Consider the following 14,857-nt stretch of genomic DNA (forward strand, 5'->3'; position numbering starts at 1 on the left):
ATATGGTTAGGGCGTCCCTGCTCAAAGATATTTCCGTCTATTTGTTGATAGACTGGTAGAGCAGTAATCAGATGGATTTTTTTTATCAGCGTTATAGCCAACCTAGTGAATTTGTTATCTCCACTTAATTCTTGGAATAACTTAGGATGAATCAAATGAACTGGTTCTGATGGTATAGTTATTTAGGAGTAACCTGTGGTGCTCTGTCCATTTGACAGACAGACAGACATACTTTATTGATCCCGAGGGAAAATTGGGTTTCGTTACAGCAGCACCAACCAAGAATAGTGAAGAAGTACACCAATATAAAACCATAAATAATTAAATAATAATAAGTTAATCATGCCAAGTGGAAATAAGTCCAGGACCAGTCTATTGGCTCAGGGTGTCTGACACTCTGAGGGAGGAGTTGTAAAGTTTGATGGCCACAGGTAGGAATGACTTCCTATGATGCTCAGTGTTACATCTTGGTGGAATAAATCTCTGGCTGAATGTACTCCTATGCCTAACCAGTACATTATGGAGTAGATGGGAGTCATTGTCCAAGATGGCATGCAATTTGGACAGCATCCTCTTTTCAGACACCACCGTCAGGGATTCCAGTTCCACCCCCACAACATCACTGGCCTTACAAATGAGTTTGTTGATTCTGTTGGTGTCTGCTACCCTCAGCCTGCTGCCCCAGCACACAACAGCAAACATGATAGGACTGGCCACCACAGCCTCGTAGAACATCCTCAGCATCTTCTGGCAGATGTTAAAGGATCTCAGTCTCCTCAGGAAATAGAGACGGCTCTGACACTTCTTGTAGACAACCTCAGTGTTCTTTGGCACTTACTTCTGAAAAAATGCTTGGTCAATGTTTTTCAATTGTGGTCTGCCTTTGTTGAGTAAAGGAATTTGTTGAAGACTTCTCTAGTTAGTGGTTAATTTCACTTAGCCATCCACAACTTGTTATGTTCTCCTTGGGTTCATTACTGAAAGAAGGATACTCTTATTTTACAGATAGTTCAGCAAAACCCCACAAGATTGATTGGGATGAGGAGTTTGCTGTATGAGGGAACATCTTAATGGCCTTATAACCTCAGGAGTTTAGAAGAATGAGAGTTGATCTCATTCAGTGTGGCCACTTTATTAGGTACACGTTCTCGTTAGTACAAAATCTAATCAGCCAATCATGTACCAGCAACTCGATGCATAAATAATACATCTCTTCTTTTCTGAAAATTGCGAATCTTTGAAATTCTCTACCTTAAGGAGCCGTAGACTCTGAGTAGTAAAGATTTAGACTATTGGAGAATTAAGGGTTCAAGATTCAAAGTTTCAAAAGGTTCTGTCAATTGTTCACAAAATGAAGTCAAGGTCACAGATCAGATCAGCCATAATTTTACTGAATGCTGAAGTCTGTACTCAGATTCCTTGTTTTGTATTTTTATGTTCCTAAAATGCACTAGCTAAATACAGATTATTATCAAAATATTTTAATAGAAATTTCAATTTTATTGAAAATGGTTTAATGTATTAAGAAATAAAAATAAGCTAATTCCTGATTTCTCTTTAAATTCCATTGTATTTTGAATTAGTTTTACAGTCATTATTTTTCATACTGAACACAGCCCATTCCATATTCATTGTCATTACAAATTCAGGTCAGTTCTTGGCACTTTATTACCAGTCACTCACACACGCCACTAAATGGTCTTGCCACTTAGAAGTTGATTCAAACCATCTGTATCTACTTGTACAACAGTAACCTGAGGGGATAAAAATATCATCTTTTGATTTGAATCAGATAGTTGTTTCTTTTTTTATGTATATCTTCAACTAATTACATATCTAAATAATGTTTTGCATTACCTGACTTTAATAGTAAGTTAGCTAATGCACAACATTTTTAGATATGTAATTATGGTATTTTATTCCAAAGGTTTGATGAATAAAAAGAATTTGCTTAGTATAATGAATAAAACATACCATGTGGTGTTTGCTCTAAAAACAATGACACGCTGCACTACCTGATTTCATTTCTGTGAAGAAGAATTGCTCCTCAGCATGTTGTCCAACAGCTCAAGCCAGAACCTGCTTTCTCTCCAGTCTTCTGCCTCTTTAATCTTCCTTTGGCACATTGCTACCATTTTGTGTCATGCTCTGCAGCTCGCACTGTTGTTTTAAATTCTGCTTCCAATATCAGATTTTAGTTCAAATAAAAATCCTCCCTCCTGTGCAGTATCTACCAGTTTAACTTGGTAATGGGTCACTGTTGAATTCACATGAATAGAGTTATCATTGGAGCATTAAGTGTGAATGCTCGCACAAATGTCAAATTGTTTTCCATTGTTTCCAAGATACTGGTCCAGATACCTGGTCTGAAATCTAATCTACAGCTGTTATTCCTGTGGTTTTGAAAATTTAAGCCCTGGAGAGTTTAATTTATGTTAACAGAAGCATTTTTAACATATTACACAAAGATCCCCCCCCTACCATGGCAGGACAGTCTGTAATCCCAAAATATGACAGTGATCAGATGGCGGCTTGATGGTTTAGAGAGCTGCACGCAATGACTTTATTTCATTCTTATGGAATGTTAATTACTTTAATTTGCATGAAATATGAATATGAGGAATTTATGATTAAAGAATTGTAACACTGAATATACATGCTGAATACTCAATAGATAATATGTTATGCAGGGATAATGAAACAATCTTTAAAGCTGCCCTTGAAATTTTTTTATGTTGATACATCAACATAAATAACATAATGTGGATATCAGCACTGAAGTTCCTGGGCTATAGCAACAGATGTTGTAAAATGTCATGCTTTTCACTTTAGTTTTGTATCTTGTTTCTTACTTATACCTCTCTTTATTGATTTTTTTTAGATCTTTATTCACTTCACTTTTATTCCCACTCTGTTAGCAAGATTTTCTATGTTTCCTCCCTTGAAGACAGGCATAATATATTTGTTTGATTTTTCTTCTTTACTTTATTGTCACCAAACAATTGATACTAGAGCGTACGATCATCACAGCGATATTTGATTCTGCACTTTGCGCTCCCTGAAGTACAAATCGAAATAAATATAATACAATTTAAATTATAAATCATAATTAGAAAATAGAAAAGGGAAAGTAAGGTAGTGCAAGTCAGGTCCGGATATTTGGAAGGTACGGCCCAGATCCGGGTCAGGATCCGTTCAGCAGTCTTGTCACAGTTGGAAAGAAGATGTTCCCAAATCCGTCTGTATGAATCTTCATGCTCCTGAACCTTCTCCTGGAGGGAAGAGGGACAAAAAGTGTGTTGGCTGGGTGGATCGTGTCCTTGATTATCCTGTCAGCACTGCTCCGACAGAGTGTGGTGTAAAGTGAGTCCAAGGATGGAAGATTGGTTTGTGTGATGTGCTGGGCTATGTTTACGATCTTCTGCAGCTTCTTCCAGTCTTGGACAGGACAACTTCCATACCAGGTTGTGATGCACCCTCGAAGAATGCTTTCCACAGTGCATCTATAAAAAGTAGTGAGGGTTTTAGGGGACAGGCCAAATTTCTTCAGCTTTCTCAGGAAGTAAAGGCACTGGTGGTCCACTACTCCTTCTGAAGTCAACAACCAATTCCTTCGTCTTGCTGACGTTGAGGATAGGTTATTGTCTTCGCACCATGCCACCAGGTTCTTAATTTCCTCTCTGTACTCATACTCATCGTTACTCAAGATACGGCCTACAATTGTGGTGTCATCAGCAAACTTGTATATTGAGTTCGATGGAAACTTGGCTACACAATCATGGGTGTACAGTGAATACAGCGGGAGCTGAGTACACAGCCTTGTGGGGCACCGGTGCTCAGAGTGATTGTAGAGGAGAGCTTGACCCCTATTTTTACACCCTGGGTCCTGTCTGTGAGGAAGTTGAAGATCCAGCCGCAGATCTGAGTGCTGAGACACAGGTTCCTGAGTTTAGGAATCAGTTTATTTGGAATGATAGTATTAAAGGCAGAGCGGTAGTTAATGAAAAGGAGCCTTACATATGCGACTTTATTCTCCAGGTGTTCTAAGGAGGAATGTAGTGCCAGAGAGATGGCACCTGCCGTTGACCTGTTGCTCTGGTTGGCAAATTGCAAAGTGTTGAGGTTGACCGGTAGGTTATGGTTGATGTGTGCCATAACCAATCGCTCGAAGCACCTCATAACAATTGATGTCAGAGCCACAGGTCGATAGTCATTCAGGCATGCCACCTTTTATTCTATTTCTTATTCCCCAGAATGGTCACTCTGGTGTCAATTTGTATAGGCACCACATTAACAACTACTAATTGTTTTCTTGTTCCATGTCTATAGTAGCTCTCACAGTCTCTTGTCATATTTCTTTCAAGGTCACTTTCACATTCTACTTCTTTTTTTCTCATTTCTGCATTGGTTTTTTTGTAGACACTGAAATATTCCAGATCAACTTCTTACTGCTCTTTTTGACAATATAATGCCACTTCCTTTAATCTACACTGCCTTGAATAAGTATTCAGCCCCCACAACTATTTTCATGTTCTGTCTCAGTTTCTAAATTTGAAATGTATTGAATTAAGATATTTTGAATAAAACTACAAAACATTGTGCATCATGCTAAATCAAAAGAAAAACTCCAAAACTTGTCAACAGCTTGCTAAAAATTAAAATCCAAAATTGTGGGGTTGATTCATCCCCTTTGTAATTACTATGCTTACTTTCCAATATACCTTACCAACTCACCCAATTTGTTGATGTAGAAAATTGGAGGATCATCTTTTTTAAATGAATTCATAAGACTAAATACCCCCCCTCTCTGTCAGATCGAACAGCATGGTAGATTTTCAACAGACCAAACCAAAATGAAGTCAAAAGAGCATTAAGAGCATCCCACGTGGAATGCTGGAGGAAATCAGCAGTTCAGGCTGCATCTAAGGAAAAGAGTAAACAGTCAATGTTTTGGGCCAAGACCCTTCTTCAGAACTGAGAAGGAAGGGGAAGATGCCAGAATAAAGAAGTGGGAGAGAGGAAAGGGGCTGGTTGGAAAGTGATAGCTGAAGCCAAGTGGGTGGGAAAGGTCAAAGGCTGGAGAAGAATGAATCTGATCAGAGAGGAGTCACCTTGTCCTCACCTACCAAATCCCTGCTTCTGTGTCCAGCACATAATTCTTCTTAACTTCCACCATCTCCAATAAACTGGATCCCACCACCTAGCACATCTCCCTTCCCCCCCATTTTCTGCTTTTCACAGGGATTGTTCCCTACGTGACTCCCTTGTCCATTCATTCCTCCCCACTGATCTCCCTCATCTCTTTTACCAGTCCAGATGAAGGGTTTCAGGCAGAAATGTGGACTGTTTACTCTTTTCCACAGTTGCTGCCTGGCCTGCTGAGTTCCTCCAGCGTTTGCTATGTATTATTGATTTCCAGCATCTGCAGATTTTCTCTTGTTTGTGGTATGAGAGGAAAGTGGACAATGGCAGAAAGGGAAGAAGGAGGGGACCAGGAGAAAGTAATAGGCAAGTAAGAAGAAGTGAAAAGTCAGTGTGGGGAGTGGAAGAAGGGGGGAGGGTGATTGTCCATGTAAGGAGAAGTCTATATTTGGGCCATAAGATAAAGGAACAGAACTAGGTCATTTGGCCCATCGCATCTGCTCTGCTATTTTATTATGGCCGATCCAATTTTCCTCTCAGTTGCGGTCTCCTGCATTCTTCCTGTATTCCTTCCTGCCTTCTCCCCGTATTCCTTCCTGCCATGACCAATCAAGAACCTATCAACCTCTGCCATAAACATACATAAAGCTTTAGCCTTCACAGCTGCCTGTGGTAAAGAATTCCAAAGAGTCACCCCACTATCTGGTTAAAGAAATTCCTCCTCATCTCCATTATAAAAGGATGCCCCTCTATTCTGAGGCTGTATAATCTGGTTTTAGACTCTCCCATCATTGGAAACATTCTCCCCACATCCACTCTATCAAGGCCTTTCACCATTCGACATGTTTCAATGAGATCACACCTCATTCTTCTGAACTCTAGTGAATACAGGCCCAAAACCATCAAACGCTCTTCATATGACAAGTCATTCAATCCTGGAATCATTTTCGTGAACCTTCTTTGAACCTGTTCAGTTTCAGTACATCCTGCTCACAATACTCCAAGTGAAGCCTCACCAGTGCTTTGTAAAGTTTCAAAATTACATCCTTTCTTTTATATCCTAATCCTCTTGAAATGAATGCTAACATTGCATTTCCTTCCTCACCAGACTCAACCTGCAAATTAACCTTTAGGGAATCCTGCACAAGGACTCTCAAGTCTCCTTGCAGCTCAGTATTTGGTATTGTTACATACGCGCAACCCTGTAAAAGGATCAGCAGCAACAGAACACACCTAGAGTCTGGTTTTGCTGTTAACAGAACTATTTTATTAGTAACTACATCATATAGTAACTCAACCAGGTAATCCAAGGGTTAGCAGTGTTATGCATATATAGGTGTAAAAAAAAGTTCCCAAACTCATTCAAACTCAGGTGGCAAGAGTTACAGTCTTATGATGGTATGTAAGAAAGTTCGGTTCAGTTCAAATGCACAGAATTGTTATTGTTGTCATGGGGGAGATATTTGTAATCCAAGGCGAAATCCACAACAGGAGAAAAACAAATAAACAGGTGTCATCGATCTTCCCGTTGTCCTCCGCATCCTCACGCGAAGTATCACCAACAGTGGCTTGTCACAAAGGGGACCATCTTCAAGGGAACCACCACCCAGGCAAGGGTCGACACACCGGTAGATTCCACAAGGTTACCCCAATCACACACAGCGTAATAGCCACTTATCCAGTTCCATGACATACGAAATAACTACAACAGTGATTTGTCACAGGGGTGCCTTTCTTCAGTGAATTACCACACCCAGACAAAAGGTAAACACATGCGTGGTATTCACAAAGGTTTCCCCCTCGCCAGAGAACCCACTCCTGTGGATTAACTATGAGACAATCACACTTTCGTATTCAAATGGAAACAAACTTGTCCTCACAGGCTACTTAGAGAGAGAGTCCAAACAGTGAACTCTTTGTCACTAAGTTTCTTCTGTTTCAATCTTACCTTTCCTCTCCTCTCTCTGCAAATGACTTCTACTTGCAGAACTTGTGAGAGTCAATCTTCAATACTCTGGATCTATCGTCAACTCACCCCTTTTGGGCTACTGAAAGTTTAAACCAGTGACCCACTCACTGGTGTCTTGCATTGACTGAATCCATCTTGACTCATTCCTCCATCTGTGTGTCTGTGACTGTCCTTGTGAAAAGTAAGCAAGCTGTAGAGAACCATAACATTCATTGTTCCATCAAGTAACTCCACCTCTCACTCTCACTCTCTCTCTCTGGGGCAGCTCAAACAGTGTCCAAAAGTCAGTCTCATTCTCCCGGCGTTTTAAAGTGACAGTCCACAGAAAAAATGAACCCTAGGGGTATATAACAGTATTTTCTTTCCATTTAGAAAATAGTCATCCCTTTCATTTCTTCTGCCAAAGCACATGATCATACATGTACCAATACAGTATTTCATCTGCCATTTCTTTATCCATTTTCCTAATCTGTCTGAGTCCTTCTGTGGCCTCTCTACTTCCTCAAAATTATCTGTCCCTCCACCTATCTTCATATTGTCTCCCAACTTCACAATAAAGCCTCAATTTCAACATCCCAATCATTGACATATAATGTAGAAAGAATCGGTCCCAACACAGATCCCTGTGGAACACCAGCCGACAGCCAGTAAAGACTCCTTTCATTTACACTCCTTGCCTACTGCTAACCAGCCACTACTTTATCCATACTAGAATCTTTCCTGTAATACCATGGGCTTGTAGCTTGTTAAGCAGCCTCATGTGTGGCAACCTGTCAAAGGCCTTCTGAAAACCCAAGTACACAACGTTAACCGATTGTCCTTTGTCTACCTTGCTTGTTATTTCTTCAAAGAATTCTGACAGGTTTGTCAGGCAAGATTTTCCCTTGAGGAAACGTATGCTGGCTATGGCCTATGTGCCTCCAATTACCCTGCATCCTCATCATTAATAATTGATTCCAACATCTTCCCAATCATGGAGGTCAAACTAACTGGCCTATAGTTTTCTTTCTTCTGCCTCTCTCCCTTCTTGAAGAGTGGAGTAAAATCTGCAATTTTCCATTCTTCTAGAGCCATTCCAGAATCTAGTGATTCTTGAATGATCACTACCAATGCCTCCACAATCTCTTCAGCTACCTCTTTCAGAACTCTGTGTTGTACACTTTCTGGTCCAGGTGACTTATCTACCTCCAGACTGTCTAGTTATGGTAACTTCATGCCATCAAGTTGGATTATTCGAGACAAGTCAGGGAAATGATAATAGAAAAGCACAAATATAGGGAAGGGGTCAAGGTCATCTCAAAAGCACCGAACATACCTCGGAGCTCAGTGTAGTCCATCTTGAAAAAGTAAAGAAAGTATGAAACCACAGCCATACTGCCTAGGTCAGGCCTTTCCTCTAAACGTAATTGCCGGAAAAGAATGGGACTAGTAAGACAGGCCACTGTGATGCCAGCAGTCACTCTGAGGGAGCTGCTGAAGTCAGTGCCTGCAACTGGAGATGAAGTTCATGGTTCCAAATTCTCTAAGGCCTCGCACAAAAAGGTATTTGTGGAAGAGAGGCAAGGAAGAAGCTCTAGCAAAAAAAAGCATATCCTTGCCTGTAAAAGACTTTGCAAAGTGTCACTTAGAAGACACTGTAAAGATGTGGAAGAAGGTCTTGTGGTCAGATGTGACTAAAGTGGGACCTTTTGGCCTCAACAGTAAGTGGTACATGTGGTATAAATCTAATACTGTGTATCAGACAGGTAACACTATTCCTACTGATGGAGGTAGCATCATACTAGGGGGATGCTTTTCAGCACCAGGGACTGGAAATTTAGTCAGGATTAATGGGAAGATGAATGCTGCTAAATACAGGGAGATCCTGGTAAAAACCTGCTAACCTCTGCCAGAAAGGTTAAACTGGGGAGGCCGTTCATCTTTCGGCAGAACAATGACCCAAAGCACACTGTCAGAGCAACCATGGAGTAGTTTCAAATGAAGAAATTTGATGTCCTTGAGTGGCCCAGTCAGAGTCCTGTCCTTAACTTGATGAAACATCTCTTGTAAGACTTCAAGATTGCTATGCATTGTTGCTCCCTAACAAACCTGGCAAAGCTTAAAAAATTTTGCAAGGAAGAATGGACATATCTTGCTCCATCAAATTATGCAAATGAAGACTTATCCAGAAAGGTTACTGGCTGTAATAGCTGAGTGAGGTGGTTCAACTAAGTTCTGTGTAAAGGGGGATGAATACTTTTGAAGTGCTGGCATTTCAGTTTTGAATTTTTAGTTTTTCATGCTTTACAATTTTCCTTGTTTTTTGGGCTCTACTGTGAAAAAAGGAGCATATGATTCACACATAAAAATTATCAGTTAAATTGATCAAAGTCACTGGTTGGTACACTGATTTATGTGAACAAAGGTTTGGGAGCTGAATATCTTTACAAGGCCCTGAAATACCTTCTTTAATATCTCAAATCAGCTATAGCTGGATCACTTTTCTCTTTGTGCTTATAGCCTTCTGATTTCAGTTTTATTTATTAATATTTTAATTGGTTAGCCATTGTTTGTTTACTTTCATACATTTTAATGTAGTTTCTGAATCTGTCATAGTCATCTCATGATCATATATTCATAGTTTCCTGTGTTTAGATTTAAGAATTGGGTTTCAATTGAACTAAATCACTTCCATTTTTATTCTGTAGCATTATGGTAACTTTTGCCTCGATGAAGATCCTTTAACTCTTCCTTAGTGCCCAGCCTCTTTGCTGGTAGGTTTCTCAACAGCCTGACCTAGAAAAAATTCATTAGTGCACTCCAGGAATTTGTCCTCCTTGTTATTACTGATTATTTAGTTTGCCTTATTTATATGCTGATTAAAGTGCTCTATTATTATTCTATTGGCTTCCTTAACAAGCACCTCTAATTTCCTGATTGGTATTTTGACTTACATTACATCTGGAATTTGATTGTAGACAAGGTGAGAGAGTGGAAACCTGATTGAATGAGGGCTAACCAATCAGGAGGGACAGACTATGGGGGTATAAGTACCACCAGACTAGACATATCCAGGCATCATCCCTGATGAAAGTGGCAGAGTTTGTATTTGAAACGTTAGTTAAAATCAATACCTGTACCCGGCTGGAAGCCTGAGAAGAGTTTATTCTTTACAACTATTGTTTGGAGATTTTGGATAACTCTATTAAGATGTTTTCTGTCCTTTCTGCTTCAGAACTCCACTCAAACTAATTCAGTTTTTTATTTTTTTTAAAATCCATTTGGTTTCTTGAATGAATCCCATCCTTTATAATCTAGCTATTCCTCCCCTGTGTCTAATTTGCCTAAAAGTTAAATGTCCTGGGTTACTTTATTTCCAATCTTGGACCCAGCCCTAAGACATAGCAGTTATCATTGCTACCTCACAGCTTTTGTTGTCTCAGGGTCAATCCTGACCTTAGTGTTGTGTGTGAGGAGCTGGCATTTTCTCTCCATGGCCAGATGGGTTTCAGGCAGGTGCTCTGCTTTCATCCCACATCTCAAAGATGACCTGGTAGTTTAATTTTTTATTATTAATTACACAAGGAGCACGTGAGAGACAATAAATTGCAGAGGCACAGAGAATTAAGGAGAGGGATCATGAAAATATGGGATTAACCTGGCATGGAAGTGTTGGGTTGAATGAACTCCTTCTGTGTTGGAATAAGTAAATCACTTTGCAATCATGTCCGTTCACCATTGCTAATTGGTCAGTTCCAGTTATTTCTAACTGTGCTGCTAATTCATCCACCTTGTTACCAATGATGTGTGCATTCAGATAAGCAGATTCTTTTTTTTCTTCCATACTCCGATTTCAATTGGACATAAAGCCTCATGCTTATATATTCTGTCCCTCCTGGTCAGAATATGGCAATATTACAGATATTTATTTCTTGGGATATAATCCTTTTTTATTGTCCTTAACCTTTTAAAATTTCCACTCACCAGAAACTTACCTTAAATTAAATCCTTATCTGCAGACTGAGTTATTTGTCTCACTGGGATACTGATCCCAACACCCTATGAATTGAAACCTTATCTCATACTAGTCTTTGAGCTCTGCATTCAACTCTCTGATCTTATTATCCTTGTAGTATCAATTTGCACATAGATCGGGGAGTAACCCAGAGATGATCACCTTTATGGGTCTCCCTTTTAACCTGAACCCTAGCTGTTTCATCCATCTTCTTTGTCCTTCCTATGTCATGGGATCTTTCTCTCTATCTAAATTCTTTTTCAACCCTTCTCCTGGCGCTGGATATTGAGGAAGGGGCACACTGTCAATTCCAGAGATTAGCATTTATTGAAGGCAATTTATCACTACCAAAAATCAGTAACATAAGCCTAGATTTATAGAGAGTTGTAGGGAGTTAGCGTGGAATAGAGGAAGGAAAGAATACAACAAAATGTAGGGCTTAATGGGGAATGAATTTCAATGAAAGCCAATAAACAGCAATAGGCATCAAGTTTTAAACCAGGTTAGTTGGTCGAAGAGCAGCAATGGGTATCAAGTTTTAAACTTGACGCTGAGAACAAATCTGAGGTACAGCTAAGGGATATGTCTGAAATGCCTCATTTATTTGCTGTGGTTACCAATCTCTCCCCTGTAGTTATAATATTTAAGTGCACTCAGACACAGGCTGATAAAGATTATCATTGCTCTCATTGAACTACTTAAGCACTCTTGTTCTCTGCCCTGCTTTTATACCCTGTCAAATTCTCCATTCACTCTAAGTTGTGATAATATTTACTTCATTAACTTTGTTGAGTGCTGCTATTTCTCTCAGATACCTTGCAAGCAGTTGATTGGCACTTTTTCCCTTCATTTAATTCATTGTGTTTGTCTATTGTTGGAGGTAATGAAGCATGAAGCTGTAGTTTGTTGGTCGTCCATCGTCTATCTGACAATGAGAAGAAACCTGTGTGGGAGAGTATTTAAAGTGGAAAAGCCGTTCCACAGGGGCAGTTCTACTGTCGACCTCAGCAGTCTGGGTCCAGTGGTACAAGTACTCATCACAAGTGGTGTCTTGCTTGGTTACAGTGGATGATCATGACTTCTGTGCCTCATCATGCCCTGCACTCTCCACAAGGCATTGCAGAACCATCTTCCTGGCCTTTGGATCTCAGTGTTGATCTCATTTGCCCAGTCCACCAGAGCTGACTTAGCATGCTAAGACAGGCATTTCCCTATCCCACTGGGGTATAAGGCCCACTGGCTACCATTACACGGTTTAGCCCGCCTGCATGAAGTGGTATTTTCCCGCTGTCGCATGCAAATTGCTATATGGAGCCACAGGTGAGAGCTGTGCGTCCATTGGGGACCCACGGTGAGTGAGCTGCACCAGAATGGGCATGTCAAGCCCCTTCACTTGAGGTGCTGCCCCTCCTAGGACACACCATGCACCCCAATTTAAAATTAGCTTCAATTATTCCAATTATTTTTCATCCCCAAGAGATAGTATTGTGTACATTTTTAACATCTTTCTTTTTATAATTATTTGGGTTTAATGTCCTATTGGAAGACTAACAATAGTCACTAAACGTTCGTATCATCCATGCATAGATGTCTGAAGTGACCTCATATACACCAACTTAAGAAAATAAACTCCAGGAAAAAGGCAGAAGTCAAGTGTTGCTCTTGGAACAGAGTAGGCTTTGGGTCAACATCATGAGGCAATTTACACACAAGAAAAACAATTTACAAGATTTTTTATTCAAAATAGAATGTATATGAGTAAAATGGGGCTAACAGCACCAAAGTCATGGACAGAGCAGCGCAGTAGCAAAGCAGAATTCAATAATTCTATTGAACTGTCTGTGATCTGGGATCAACTTCTGTCACTGTCTGTAAGGAGTTTGCACGTTTTCCTCCAGGTTCTCCAGTTTCCTCCCACATTCCAAAAGACTTCTGGGTTCGTAGGTGAATTGGTCACATGGGTGTAATTGGGTGGCGTGGCCTCATTGGGCTGGAAGGGCCTGTTACCGTGCTGTATCTCAGGAACACAAAACTTTTTCCTATTATAACCTGTAATCTCACAAAATGGCTTAGCATCATTCTATGGTTGGCATTAGGTCATAAGACCATTGTTAAATTTATTTTAAAAAAAATTATTTAGAGGTACAGGCTCTTCCTGGCCAACAATCTTGCACCACCCAAATACACCCATGTAACCAATTAATCTGCTAAACATTATGTTTTTGGAATGTAGGAGGAAACCTGAGCACCAGGAGGAAAACCGTGCGGTCATGGAGAGATTGTAAGAACTCCTTACAGAGAGTGGCGGGTCACTGGCACTGTAAGTTATTATGCTAACTGATACACCACTGTGTCCCCCAAAACTGAGGAGCAAACCAAGCTATAACACAGGAAAATCATTTGAAGAAGTATGCAATTAAAAAGAGCTCAATGACCCTCATAAGCAATAGATTAGATCCAAACACCCTTGTCTTACATCAAATGAATATTGGTGAACAATTAAACAGCTTAAGGAAGGACATGGCTCTTTGAACAATAATCTATTTCAATGATTAGGTCAAATCGCAAAACTGTCACATATGCAATCACCTTCAGTCAGAAATACCAAATAAGTTAATTATCTTGGTCTCCCGTTGAAGTTCCCACTGTTCAACCAATTTGACTCATTTCTAGTAACATCAGAAAATGGCTGAGTGCACTGGAGATAGCAAAAGGCTGTGGGCCCGGCAACATCCCAGCTGCAGAGCAGAAGACATGTTACTAATGTAGCCACATTCCTAGCCAAGTTGTTCAACAGTTACATTTATTTGGCAATAGCAAAGTGTAAGACTTTTCTGCTCACAAAAAGTAGAACAAATCCAATACAGCCAATTAGTGCTCCATCACTGTAATTTCAGATGACTGATGGAATCTGTTGCTGGCAGGGCTATTGTATGATACTTACCCACTAATAACTTCTCGCTGTTCAATTTGGGTTCCACTCAACTGCAAATCTCATCATGGTTTTGGTCCATGATAAGGACAGACAACAGTATGGTAATCTAGAGATGAGGGAGAAAGGTGAATCCTGATAACAAGGGCAGCTTTTACCACACAACCTTAATGTGTCTTACACTGAAGACAATAAGAATCAGGGGGAACATTCTGTCAGTACCTCCAGAGAAATTTGTCCTTTTGTGTGTTTTCCCTCTAGCCGTCAGTCTGTGGTTTTGTCTTGCTCTTGTTTATCTTCATGCCCCACATGTTCCTGTCCCCACTCCTGCTCTACTCCGGCCCCTGTATTACTGAGTACTCTGTCTCTCACCTGTTTCTCATTATTACCTGTTTTGCTGCCACTTCTGTCTCATTGTGCTCCACCTGTCATCGGCCTCTCTGTTTATTGCTCAGTGTATTTCAGTCCTGTGTTTTCACCTATTTGTGGCCAGAATGGATTTAGCAGACCCTGATTGTCTGAGAGCTGCCCTGGAATAACAGGGAGTGATGCTGGGGAGACACCAGAAACAGCTGGACTCTGTGCAGGGCAGTGAAGTCACTTTTCTGCCAATGTAGCTGATCTTGTGGCCCAGACTCAGTCACTCCCATTGTATCTGCCATGCTCAGATCCCCTTGTCTCCAAGCCCAGATCCCCCTGTGGAATTTCTGGACTTTAGTGCTATCCCTCCTGAATACATGGACCTCAAGGCCGAGTTCAGCAAGCCCCAGGCAACTTCCCTACCATCTCATTGTCCATATGATTATGCCATTGACCTCTT

At 40.4% G+C, this 14,857-nt stretch overlaps 1 long non-coding RNA gene across 2 annotated transcripts in view; it reads left to right on the forward strand.

Annotated features, from left to right (window-relative positions):
- The window catches only part of LOC132393288 (uncharacterized), a 115,048-nt gene that overhangs the window by 4,901 nt on the left and 95,290 nt on the right, over positions 1 to 14,857 (forward strand). The window contains exon 2 of one of the 2 annotated variants that reach the window (XR_009511819.1): positions 13,339 to 13,425. The exons of the other annotated variant lie outside the window; for it this stretch is intronic. This is a non-coding gene — a long non-coding RNA (uncharacterized LOC132393288). The remainder of the gene's footprint in view (positions 1 to 13,338; positions 13,426 to 14,857) is intronic. 2 annotated transcript variants of the gene reach the window in all.

This window comes from Hypanus sabinus, chromosome 4 (genome assembly GCF_030144855.1).
Source record: "Hypanus sabinus isolate sHypSab1 chromosome 4, sHypSab1.hap1, whole genome shotgun sequence".
Lineage (NCBI taxonomy): Eukaryota > Metazoa > Chordata > Chondrichthyes > Myliobatiformes > Dasyatidae > Hypanus > Hypanus sabinus.